This window comes from Centroberyx affinis, unplaced genomic scaffold (genome assembly GCF_046629955.1).
Source record: "Centroberyx affinis isolate AG114_WGS23_722 - 3 ecotype Tasmania unplaced genomic scaffold, CSIRO-AGI_Caff_v1 ptg000018l_1, whole genome shotgun sequence".
NCBI classification, from domain to species: Eukaryota; Metazoa; Chordata; class Actinopteri; order Beryciformes; family Berycidae; genus Centroberyx; species Centroberyx affinis.
In genome coordinates this window covers 90,871-102,227 of record NW_027278733.1, presented here as the reverse complement: position 1 = coordinate 102,227, position 11,357 = coordinate 90,871, and the positions used below count along the sequence as shown (strand labels likewise).

At 41.3% G+C, this 11,357-nt stretch overlaps 1 protein-coding gene across 4 annotated transcripts in view; it reads left to right on the top strand.

The window, feature by feature from the left end:
- The first annotated feature begins 226 nt into the window (after positions 1 to 226).
- Positions 227 to 11,357, top strand: part of thrb (thyroid hormone receptor beta) — a 97,430-nt gene continuing 86,299 nt past the window's right edge. Inside the window, exons 1-2 of one of the 4 annotated variants that reach the window (XM_071538389.1) lie at positions 9,502 to 9,801; positions 10,703 to 10,716. The gene's annotated coding sequence lies outside the window, so the exon portion shown is untranslated. Of the gene's footprint in view, positions 253 to 9,500; positions 9,802 to 10,702; positions 10,717 to 11,357 lie in introns of those variants that run through there. The other 3 variants (XM_071538547.1, XM_071538621.1, XM_071538317.1) reach the window with 3 other exon arrangements.

Genomic DNA, 11,357 nt, shown 5'->3' with positions numbered 1-11,357 from the left:
ATATGACTTCATCAAGGTATATATATATATACATATATGTACAAATGTATATACTGTATATTACACAAATCTTAAACTTTTCTTATGCTATGCTCCTTTAAAATAGCTGGCATAGCAAAAGAAATGCTTTTCTTTCAGTTTCTCTTCCACCATGCCACACCTTCGCTGGAAATTCTTGCCAGTTCAGTTTTTGTTTTACTTTGTAAACTCTTCGTTGGCAGACCGAGGACCGACAAGCAGCCTCGACAATGGGTAAGTTACTTTGGGGTGAGTGGGGGGGGAGGATAGAGAGACAGAAAGGTTTAGGCCTACTGAGAGTAGATGTGGACTACTGACACGTTTCCTCGCTTTCCCACAGAGGCAGCGTCAACTCTGCGAGCGCTACTGAAAACGAGCGTGGCTTGCTTTTCCCTGCGCCTGGCAGTAAAAAAAGCAGCGGAGGCGGTGGAGATAACCTGGTATTCTAAGGCTCACGACTGTAGTGTAGGCTCATGAATAAAACACCGGACTCTTAACAAGTGCCGTTTACTTCAACAGGCTAACAGCAAAGCAAAACATATTCTCAGTAGCGGCATAGCATCGTGCATTCAGTAGTAGCCATCTTGAATCTGTCTATATACAGCGTCTCAACTAGTAACTACTTTATGACAGTGCCGCCTAGTGGTAGAAAGTAGCACTAATATAAATGATGGAACACAACAACGACCTCGTCGAAGTCACAGGACTCTGCGGACTGGCGTCTCTCTTGGGTGGTTTCTCGGGCTCGGCCTGGCCTTCCTGTCTACGGCGTGTGGAGTTGCGGTGGGATCCGGTGGCGCGACGATGATTGCGAAGAGGCAAATTCAACCTGTTCTACGCACAGGCTTCACTGGGCTAGCAATATTGCTGGGATGTGGATTTGGAGTTTGGAGTTTGGAGCGCTCCTTGGATCCGCCTCAATAACTCTCATGGTTTTGGGGCTGAGTGGTCTCTTTGTGATGGGGTTCATCCTCAGCGTCGGCTTACTCGCCATAAGAAAGCAACAGAAGGCAAGACTAGCCACTGCCACAGCGATGCTCTCCCTTCTTGCCCTGACGTTCATGACGATGCTCCTCGGCGTCTGGGTAGGAATGGCAACAGTTGGATACATGGTCACTGATCCTAGAGAAGCAATTGTCCCTTGCGTATCCCTTGCTGTGGAGGGAGTTTTGGGTCGCTGGTAGCGGTGACCGGACTCCTGCTCGGACTAGGAAGCGGATATCATTCTAGAGCGAATCCATTTTTCTATGAAACGTTTTTCACAGTTCGCTCTGTGGTGTATATAGTAGAGATGCTAACCGGAGTGGTTGGTGCTGTTCTAGGGGCGGCGTCAGTCAGCTTCATGGAGGCAGACGGCTTGTCTTTGTGGATATCTGTCCCTGCCGCTGTGCTCCTATACAATCTACATGTGGACGTGCCACACACAGGCCTTCTCGGTCTGACTGAACGGTGTCTCGGTGCAGGGGGAGAAGTCGGACTGCTGTTGGGCCTCACCGGAGCTTCTGGGATCTTCTTGGGATCGTCAACAGGAAAACCGGCTTCACTTTGGCCACTTGCAGTGCTGGTATTTGTAGTGGAGTCTGGGGCCTTTTATGGAGATTCCTTCTCAGTCAATAATTTAGTCGTGTGTATGGCTTTGACGCTAACTCTTGTGCTTGCAACCGGTGCAGAGACTACAAGTGAACAGAAGAGTGGAAATAAAGTGACTCTCTTGCTGGAGGCTGCACTGAGTTTTGCAGCTCTTGGTGTGGCGATGATGGGGGCGATGGTGCTGGGGGCAGTTGGACTCCTCACAGCTGCTCTGGGATCTGCAGGATTGTATGGAGTTATACTAGCCACCCTAATAGCAGTAATAAATAATGTATATTATTTATATCAGTGGTTCTCAACGTGGGGTCCTTGAGGGGGTTCCAGGGGGTCCCCAGCAAATTGATGAATTATTAAACTTCAGCATTATTTTATTTACAAGAAGTTAACACAATTAGAGAATGTAGAAGAATGACTGTTTTATAGTTTCTCTGTTATCTCTCTACTTACAATACAGATAGTCATGGAATTCTGGACAAAATCATATCTAACAATATAAATATTCTCATATTTGGGTCCGAGAGACACAATCTCATCAAATGGGGGCCCTACTGTGGCTCTAATGTGGACTAAATTAGTGTCCTTGATGTGAAAAAGGTTGAGAATCAGTGATTTATATAACTTATATAATTTATATAATTTATATAATTTATATAATTTAAGTTAGTTCCGGTCGAGTAATGTGATTGGACAGGTGTCACTCCTGGCTTAACAAGGAAAAAAACTATTTACCATAGTGCTAGTATGTGTAAGTATGTGTATCTCTATAATAAAAATATGTATTAATTCTCTCACACAATGACAAACCATATTTATTTGGCTTCACATTCACGGCCATGGTTTTATGGAAGTTGCCATTTTTACAGTTTTTCACAATTGATTAAAAGCATTTCTTAATACTGAACTTTCAAAACCTTTAATGGAACAAGTCAACAAGTCAACCAAAACAGCACATGATGTCATCAGCTGAGTAGAGTATTTGGTCAGGTAGTCAGTTACACACTGACCCAGAAAACACTAAGAACAGCTATCAATACTGCATTGAGATCTTGTGTGGATCAGTTGACAGTATAAAATATATATACTGTGGATAATTTGCTTATTTTACTTTTGCTTGTAAAACAGCATGGGACCACTTGTTTTACTGTGTGCAAAACTGGAAGAAAGGGTTATACACATTAGAAATACTGTAGAAAAGGCTTCAGTGTATTTTACTCTTTCACATTCTATAGCGATGTGGATCAAGGTGTTTTTGCGTAATTACAAGATACACAAAACAAAATAGTGATGGAAACAAAAATTCCGACACTATAACAGGAAATACGCTAGCGACTCCGTAACCTGGCAACAGCCAATGCAGACAGAGAGAGAGAGAGAGAGAGAGAGAGAGAGTAGTATTTTCTATAAAATTTACCCCGTTTCATTATTATTCATAATTATACAACAGTTAGTTCCGGTCGAGTAGTTTAATTGGACAGTAGGCATTCCATGAGTGCTGATACAGTATAACAGAACTGGGGCGTTTTACTTTATGTATCACTCCACTTTACACCTGTTCTAAACCCCAAGCAGAGCCCAGTGTGTTCTGTACCAGAGCGGGTTGTGTAGTGAAGGCAGTAGAGAGACTTTTATGTGTGGCCTTAACATGGGTATTACCTCCCTCCTGCCTAACTCATATGAACCCCTAAGTTAAGTTAAGGTATCTTTTAGAAATCCACTACCAGCTCCTTTGTCTTACTGACGTTGAGCTGCTAATGGTTCTTCTTGCACCACCAGATGAAACGCTCCTCCAGACTTTTTACTCCTCCTGATGCATCCTGAAATAGAGGACTCATCAGAGAAGGTTAAAGGTCCCATATTCTACACTTTCCAGTGTTTTATTTTATGTCTGTTTGTGTGGTATCCAAAAACACTCTCAATCCATTTTTACACGTTCATTTTCCAGCATCTCTCTGAGCCTTACCAAGAACAGGCTGTTTCTGTCGCTGTGTCTTTAAGGCTCATTAATATTAACGACCCCTCTGTTCTGATTGGCTAACCGTTTCAAGAGTGAAATGTGAGACACCGCGGCCCGGCAGCTACAGGTAGGGAAAACTCTCCGGTAATAAACAATGACAACCGCTCAACTGCTTTGAAAAAACACTTTGTTAGTTTATTATTTCTTACAAAAATTATAATGAGCGAACCTTTGTGACGCCACAAAGTTACGGAAGTCCAAACGGCTCGTTTAGAGGCTCGCTTTTCTAATATGGATTGTGTGGATTTAGTTGGCGACCGTGCGTTTTGATACTTTCACCTTGTTTAGAGGCAACGGAAATCCTGTTTTACACCATATGGGACCTTTAAGACATGTCATGACCCACAGCTGAATCTGGAATCTTAAGTGTAGAGGGGGAACAGGAAAGGTAGAATTTGGCTGAGGCTAATGATACGTTCAAATTACGGGCTACAGAAACTACAAAATGGTCCAAGCCACATTGTTGCCAACGGAGCAGCAAATTGTTGCCCAGGTGGTCGTTGACAGTTCATGGAGCCATCACGTTGTGTACACCAACTAATAATGTAGCCTAATACTAAGTTATCTAGGTTAGCTTGTTAGCTTAGCTTGTAGCCTGTAGCAATCTAAGCATGCCTGTTAGCTAGACCAAGATCATGAATGCCATGGTTATGAAGGAATATTTAAACAATTGCCATTTATATTTGTATTTTGAGTCCTTTCTTTGCCATTCAAGTTTGCCCACCTATGTAATTGTGCTCCAACTGTGGTTTTAATTTAATCTAATACAACCCTCCAGGCACTGCTGTTCTTTTTTCTTTCTTTCTTTTGGACGGAGAAATGAAATGACATGACACAACATGGTAAAGTTGAGACATGTTCTACTTGGAACACAGCACTCCAAAAGGCGCCGTGGTCCAAACATGAGAAGCATAGTTTGGAGATGCACACCTGCTGTAACCAAACTATTTAAAATAACTGAAAAACGAAGCAGTGTCATATGCGTTCACAGTCTTACTCAACAGGTAAGATTATTTCTGCCTCCAGAGCAGCTCTGCCTACTAGAAATATCTGTATAACTGTATAACCTGTAATTCAAGAAACCATGGTGTTGCCAACCTGCATTGCTCTGAGCTTCTCCCGGGGCAGGAGGGGCTGGATAGAGTTGAGAGCACTGGAGGAATCAAAGGACATGATTTTCATCATTCTGCCAGGACTCTTCAGTGGGAACGAGCCCTGTGGAGCAGGTATAAGATGCTATCAGCCATGCCCATGTTGGCCTGGAATGAAAACATACACAGAGTTCTTCATCACGTGTCTGAGGTGCATGCAGGACCAGCCTCTCAAAGGTCTTCATAGTGTCAGATTACAGTGCCACTGGTTAAGCACGCTGTTCTGAAAAATCTAACAGATTCAAAGCTTTTACATTTGCTGACACTTGGTGTCTGGTACTGTAGGTCTTTCCAGGGAAAACATTTCTGCCGCACAGGATGTAATGCGTTTTATGTTTACAATTTGTTTGGAGTACGCTGGGAAAGTTAGCATGGTGGCACATCTGGGCTTCCAGTTTGTAGTCAGGAGGCTGTACAGTCCTCCGGCCAAACTTTGTCTCCATAGTATGTCCTCAGTCAAACTAGTAGCAACAAGATGTAGGTAAGTATACAGGTGACCCACAAGATGATCATTATCAACACTAAAAATGCTGTTTTAATTAACAGAACTGGGATTGAGTTAACCAGGAGAAGAACTGGGTAGTCAGCATGAGCAGTGATAGCCACCATGACTGAACAGACAAAGAACAGAGCGCCACCTACAGAAACTCAAACTGCATCAACAGAAAATCCAAGGAGAAAGACGTGACAGTACTGGACACACTGTTGATCTCTGGGAAGAGCAGTGCAGAAACACCACAGCAATGAGTGCTTAGAACTAAGATGGAGAGTAAATTAAAAAAACAAAAACAAGTTCAATCAACCTACATTCATCCATAGAAACATTAGCAATAATCCATAAATCTCTGAACATTTTATAATTTAACTATTTTGGCAATATTCTTGTGGGAAATTAATTTAACTATATAATTTTGAGATTAAATATCAAGTAACAGTAATGGGGTTTGCAAAATGATATAATATAATAAATAAATATAATAATATAAGGGGAAAAAAGATAAAGAATTCTTCACCCACAAGAAAATCTATTCTGGAAGAAATCTGGACTTGCTGCTGTTAGCATCACCAAGTCAAAGATCCAATATGAACCCAGTCACCCTCTTACACTCGTGTGACCTGGCCAGTGATATGACCCCTAGATCAGTGACACGCTCCTCTTCTCAGACTTGATGCAAACACACCCTGCTGTTTTTTTTCCCCTTAAACATCAACCAGCATACAGCAAGAGGTCATGTGGTCTACACTGCTGTGGATTGGCCTGTCCTCCTGGTGTGTTTGTATTCTCCTTCATGCCCCACATATGAGCGGTGCGGGCATACGGGCTGTGTGTGTTTTAACCTTGAATTCTCTGTCAAGATTTTACTGTACTAGGAGATATTCAACAGCAACAAGTTGTTCAACTGCACCTTAAAGGAAGAATCCCATGACTTGGACTCAAGTTACCCTCGAGTCACAGTTTTAATTGCTTGAGGCTTTACTTGACTTGGGTTCTGGTGACTTGGGACTTGACTTTGACTTGTACTTTGATGACTTGAAAAGGTTTCTAAAGTCTTGACTTGAGATCTTGTGTTTGTGTAAAGGACTTAGATTGAAAGTGAGGAGATTTGTTCCAGCAGATGACGATTATAGAAATCAAACTCATGATGCTCTTAACCAAGTTTTTATCCTATTAAAACCATATTGCATTGAAAAGTCCTAGATATTTAGTTTTCTTTAAGATATTAAATTGATACTGGACTCTTGATTTGTTCTGACTTGACTTGCTGTTCTACATTTAGACTTGAGACTTGACTTGGGATTCAAGCAAAGTTGACTTGGTCACCCTTGGTTTGTTTAATTGGCCCTATGTACAGTAGAAGACATCAAGATATTTCCAGCAGCTACAATGGAGTTTGATATGAGAAAATGTTTCAGGGTGTAAAACATAAGCGGTAAACGTCAGGTTTTGGTGTCAGTCCCTCAGAATCAAAGAGCGAGGGCTTCTTTCTAGAGCCGCCATTTTGCACCAAGACACGTTCCACAATCATACGGGGAGAAATCCGTCGTAATTTGACGAAGGCAGGTTGAGGGAAAGCGGGGACACGGAAAGAGTAAATTATAACATTTCATCACAAAAGAACTAGTCCAGCTTGGAGCCTTCTCCCTTAGATTTCTCAATTGGATAAAACATGGGGCTTTCCATCCGTTCTCCTATGTCTGCAGCAGTTGAAATTCCTTAAAGCGGTAGATAATCTAGCCTTCCCCGGCCACGTTAACGCTCAACCTTTCAGACACATACTAGTGATCATGTACATGAATGTTTGATGAACCGATGCCCACACAGACTTCGTTCCCCCCCGGTCTGGCTGAGGCCCCCCGAGCCCTGCGTAAAAAAAAGAGTTGGACGACTGCATTGCTGCCTGCACCACAGCACACTTGGAGTACTACCAAGTCAAACATAAAAAGCAAAGTTGATATATAAGAGAGTAAACAGGCCCTGCACCAACCGATCAGCTCCATGCAAGGCATGCATGATAGGGAGAGATAAATACAAACGGCTGCCAGAAGATGTTGAAAGCCCAGCACTAATAATTTACTGGGGAGCTGTGATTCTGCCAAGAGAGAAACTGTAACAGCACCTCAGCTAATATATTACAGAAGCAGGCTTGTGATTCAAGGGTCACCAGTTTGAATCCTTGGACCAGGGCAGGGGAAATCGTGAATGAGTAACATGAGGTGCCTCAGAGTAAGACATTTAACCCCCAGCTGCTCCAGTACAGCTGCTCAGTGGCCAGCAGCAGAAGACTGTGGTTGTACTGTAGATGTGACTGTGTGCAAAGTGTATGAATGCAAAGCAGGGCGTTCCTGAAAAAAGAAAAAGAAAGAGCATGCGTACTCAGCGAACATTCCCTGGGAGTAATACAAATTTGTGGTAATCCACAAGATTCTTGTTTTGTTTTTTAATTTAGTCTCCATCTTTGGTGCTCAGCGCTCATCGCCGTGGTGTTTCTGCACTGCACTTCACCTGTCAATCAAACACTGTATCCAGTACTGTGATGTCTTTTTCCTTAGATTTTCTGCTGATGCAGTTTGAGTTTCTCTTTTCTTTGTGTGTTCAGCCATGGTGGCTATCTCCGCTCACGCTAACTACCCAGTTCTTCTTCTTCTGTTTATTATAAACAAACCGGAAACGTTCGTCGCGCCCCGTGCAGCAGAGGATTTCTCCCAGGAAAGAGTTTAGAACAGCAAATGGAAAAGCTTTCATGAACTGGATATAGGTTGAATCACTATTGTGTTATATGTCATTTATTTACATGAAAATATCATGGATTATTACTTTAAATAGATACCATGCTTACAATATGATTAGCTGAGAGGGAGGAACATAGGCAGAAGAGAAGCATGAAAAGAATGAAGAGCTGTCATGATAAAGTTAGGGCAGGCAGGTACTGTGACTAATCTCTATATGTCCAGGACTACACCAGTGATCATCTGATGTTGTGTGAACAGACATATCCTGAGACTTGCTGCATAATCTAGTACCAGGTAGGCTAATCAGGCAATTCAGATGGTGGTATTGACTGGTATTGATAGTAGGTGGAATGCCAGTGACACAGTACACAGAAAAATAAGGGTGCCAACTGGAACCAAAAATGGTTCTTTGGAGTGACGTCATAGAAGAACCATTTCAGATCAAGGTTCTTTAAAGAACCATCTCTGCAGGGTGTGTTTATTTTCCAAATGTATGCCATCACCCACCATCCAATAACTCAAATAACAATTAAGGACCTTTTAATATCCCAAAGAACCATGAGGAACATGAAGAACCATCCACTAAAAGAGGTTCTTTAGCAGGTGATGGTTCTCTGTGGAACCACACAGCCTTTAAAGGAACCAGTTAAGAACCATTATGTTTCTATGTGATACCAGATAAAATAATGTATAATCATGCAAAATGTATGAATTTAAATGAATTAGTCTTAATTAAAAAAAAAAAAGGAAAGTGACCACTACTCATGGTCGTCACTTGGGTATGGCAAGGTGTGGCACTCTCCACCTTAACCTAAGTGAATCCATTTGATCTTTTAGTTTTTATCATGATAATGCAGAGCAAAGATCAAGCAAAAATCAGCCTGTATTTGGAAGCCATATCTAAAACAAATCCCATCAGGGAGCATTCAGGAGATGGATGCCCTTTACTAAAAAAAAAGTAAAATCACATTCTGCAACAATTGTATATGTGAATGAATGTGAAAATTATTCAGTTAATATATCAATCACAATTAATAAATTAATAAGAATAAAAAAGACAATACACGAATTGACATATTGTTATTGTTAATTGTCTATTGTTAATAACAATAATAATAATAATAATAATAATAATAATAATAATATTATTATATAATGAATGATATTGTACTAAGAATATGATTATTATGATTTCATTAAAATCCTGAACATCAAACGTGATTGATCAGGCTACCCACAACGCATGATTTTCTTAAAACACACACACACGCGCGCCCGCGCCCACATAGGCTACACACACACGAGCGCGCGCGCAACTTAGAGCATTTACTGTCTGCTGGCTGAGCATGTACTGTAAAAACAGCCAACCACCATAGAAAAAACTTGAGAGTTTGTAGTAAGGGCGAGGCTTTTTTTTTTTTTTTTTTGGTTCCTGCTAGTGATTCAGCTCTCTGATTCCCCATAGCGATCAATCCGAGCGGTGCAATTGTCAGTTCGTTAGTGTTGTTTTTTTTTGTTTGTTTTGTTTTCGGCTCCATGTTGAAGTTTTTGCTTCCAGACCAGAGACTCTTGTAGCAGCATACAGTATATTACACATACACGCACACGCGCGCACATACGCACACACACAGCGTTCGCCTGCGTTAACACCAGAGCGGGTCATTTCAGGTTAAAGCCTGGCGCTGCGTCCCGTTCAGTTTAGCCGACGGAGATCAACACTGGTTCCAGTTGAGAAGGAATGCACAGGCACTGGGACTCAAAATAATATTTGGACACGAGCTTCGAATTGCATATGCGGTATGTTCCATTTTTTGTTGTTATTTTTGACAACATAGCCTAATGACAGCCTCACCAAAAACAGGGCACTAGTAGGTGGCCATGCAATTCCAGGCTAAATGTTCATGCTTTTATGTAGCCCCCAAAATGTTCCGTTCTCTCCTATGGAGGGAACAAGTAAAGCCGAACTCCATTAAAAAAACCGCAATGTAATGCTGCCTTGCTTATCGGCAGACGTTGCGTACTTCGTAGAACACGAGTAAAGACCTTGAACGAATTATTTGGGTCTTTTGGTAAATTCGGCGTAGAGGTTATCCATCAAGCAGCACCTTATTACAGTAAAATTTCAACTTTATAATTGGTTCACACTGCTCGCTACCGCCCTCCAAGGTGTTATTTTGGTGGAATGAGATAGCTGGAATAAAAGGCAAATCCCTTCTAAAAGTTAAAATTGTATTCTAATAAGTGATGCTTGCTGTATTAGATTTGTGCCGAATTAAATAATGGCTCCTAACGATTCATAAAAGGTCTTGAATTATGTTTTATGATGTACGTATTTTAATTAGAAGCAAGGCCACATGGAATTGACTGATTTTTTTAATTGCACTTGGCGTAACTCTCTCTCCATAAGAGAACGCACATATCTGAGCTAGCTTTTATGAAGACTTCAGCGAGTTGGTTTATGGGCCTAAGTTATCGTCTCACTCATAGCCTAGCGTATAATGATAGCTTAGGATAATGGACGTCTGGCAAGGTTTGGTCAATTTTTACTTATATGGCCTAAAATATGTCAGACATAATAGAAAATATGCTACACCACCTCACTACTTCTGATGTAACATTTCCTCTCGCTTTGGCAATATGAACTTCACCGAAGCGATCGATAACATCTGGCATGCTAAATAAGCAAACCTCTTTACAGTACATCAACCTCAGGTAGGACTACTAAACATTAGGCTATATTCCATAGTCTATCACTGATATTTCAGACATAATTTGTGTTGTTTGCTTATCTAAAAGTGATGCATGAGCTGACAAAATATGTGCCATTAGCTCGGGCAAATGATTTGTTTCTGAATGTGCATTAGGAGGTTTCAACTACATGTTGCTGACAGTCAGATTGAAATATTTGTTTAGACATATTTTACAGATAATTCTTAATTGTCCTTTATGCCGTGCCGTAGACAGCGTTATAGTAGGTGACATGATACTTGTATGTGGATCAAATAATGCCTTCAGATGTGAAGTAATGACGACTTTTACAGTCGGTGGTTAAACCGCACATGAACGACCCAACAAGGTGGTATATGACTGGCAGTGGGGGGATTTTCTCTGATACCCGAGTTGCAGAGATGTGAGGTTCAGGGGGTGGATAACATAGAAGCCATGTCAACAATTGATGCTACAAGTGATGTGTAACGGACGACGTTTTTTGGCTTATAAATGAAAGCAAATTCTCTCCTCCTGCTGCTGCTACAGCACCAAGTTAGTGATTTCTAAATTAATACATCAGTAACTAAAAAATAATTTTGCTACAGGGCTCATTTTGTTATTATTTTAGACCAGAAGGCACCCGA